The following is a 2,500-nucleotide window of genomic DNA, read 5'->3' as shown; positions in this document are numbered from 1 at the left end:
GAAGGAAAAGATCAATTTATGGCATTTGAAGTTAATGTATTTTCATTTATTTGTATTTGTTCTATATTTGTATAGGACTTTGTTTTGTTTTTCAATCAATGACTTGTAAAAACAAATATAATTATCTCCAGTTTTAAACAGCATAAATTCTTCTTAACGCGATAATTATTTTTCTGTAATAAGAATGAAGTTGAAAAGAATTTGTGCTAAAACACCTGTTCTCTACTCGTAGCCTATGAGCGACATTTTACTTGTTTCTTTTTTCTTTCTTTTTTTTTTGTGGGTTTTTTTTTTTTTTCTCTTCTTTCAGTTATTCAACTGCGGCTACGCTGGGGGTACTGCATTAAGGGGGTTTAGGCGAACACATCTACTCCAATACCAAGATATATTTTTCACATTCCCGTTCATTGGGAACTGTCCGACGAACGGGAACGCAAAACTATGAGTTAGCGTTCTATGATAATTTTGCAGCTTTAATAAAAAGTGTATTTCTCTACCTTTGGTATTCAAGTACTATTTCTTCCACTTTGTTTCGCATTTATGTGCTCATCTATATGTATATAATATATATATATATATATATTACTTAATCTTATCAAACGGAAATGGAAATTAATTAAAATTTTCATTTGCAGTAGCCTAACGTGTAAAAATTCAGTCCAAAGACTATGTATTAGTCATAACATACAGTGTACATTTAAACACATAAGGAATCCACTCGTGGAATTTTTTTTTTTTTTTCATTTCGTTCCTGTCGAATTTTATCCCTAATTTTTGTGGTTTTATATTATATATATATATATATATATATATATATATATATATATATATATATATATTATATATATATATATATATATATATTATATATATATATATTATATATATATATATATATATATATATATACATACACATTATATATAATTGTGAAGGCACATGGCTCAGTGGTTAGAGCGTCGAGTTTACGATCGTGAGATTGTGAGTTCGAATCCGGACCGGGCTGCCTGTTGTGTTCTTCAGCAAGACATTTTATTCACTCAGCTGTAGAAATGAGTTGCAACGTCACAGGTACCATGCTGTGTCAGCCTTTGCCTTTCCCTTGCGTGGCGAGGAGAGTGGCGGCCGGTATACATGGGCGACTACTGGTCTTCCATAAACAACCTTACTCGGACTTGTGGCTAGGAGGGTAACTTTCTATGCGCAATCCCATGGTCAGTCATGGCCGAACGTGGGGTCTCAACATACATAGTTGAAATTTATTGAAAAACAAAAGATGAAGACGTGTATGAACAACAAGCAAGTGTTGACGCTCGGAAAAATGAAAAAGTCTTTTACTTTTCGAGCCTACGCTCTTCAAAGGACTAAGAGAAAATAAACAGAGAGAATGAAAAAACCTTGCAGATCTCAGCGGTCCAGCATGGTGATATGTATGTATGTATGTATGTATGTATGTATGTATGTATGTATGTATGTATGTATGTATGTATGTATGTATGTACGTACGTACGTACCAATCTATCTATATATATATATATATATATATATATATATATATTTATAAAAACTGAAATGCGAAAAGTTTGTTTGTCTGGTTTTGGCATTGAGAACGAGTTAAAGGCCAATAGATCCCGTCGGATTGACTCCAAAATTTACAGGGACATGTAAAATGAGGTGAGGATGCCAGTGGGCTAGGTTAGAAATCCCCATCTTAAAAGGTATCGTTGCTAGGGCCAAAAATGCACTTTGACAAGTCTACTCTCATTCTTTTATGTATCTGTCTTCCTCCGTCACTCATTCTCTTTCCTCCCTTCCCATCATTTTCTATATATAACGACGTTAACAGCGTCTAACTCCCCTTCACTTTCTCTTTATAACGTCGTCAAAGAGCGTTCTCTATCTTCCCCTCCTCCCCGCCTTCGACAGCGCTTTCACACTCTCTCTCTCTCTCTACGTCTGTCTGCATTCATAAACAGAATTATCATCGCCACCACCACCACACAATCATGACAACAAATATTATGAATCAGATATTTATTGGGTTAATTTATATATGTGTGTGTTCTATATATAAATATGTATATATAATGTATATATACAAAGTGTATATATCTGTATTTATGTATATTAAACTTTTTTATACTTTTTGATAGTTATATATATATATATATATTTGAATTATAAATATAAATTAATAATTTTAATTTTAAATTTAAATAATTTAAATTTTTAAATTTTATATTTTATATATTTTGTACATTATATTTTTATTTTTATGTTTTGGGTTATTTTTTTCACTGTTTAATTTGCCTAATAGTGGTTTTATCACTAATTTAATTTATATTATATATATATATAATTTGTATACATAATGCGTACACCACACACACACACATATATATATATATATATAATATATATATATATATATATATATATATATATATATATATATATATATATATATATAATATATATAATGTGTATGTATATATATATA

This window comes from Octopus sinensis, linkage group LG1, assembly GCF_006345805.1.
Source record: "Octopus sinensis linkage group LG1, ASM634580v1, whole genome shotgun sequence".
Lineage (NCBI taxonomy): Eukaryota > Metazoa > Mollusca > Cephalopoda > Octopoda > Octopodidae > Octopus > Octopus sinensis.
Note: the sequence above shows the minus strand (reverse complement) of the source record.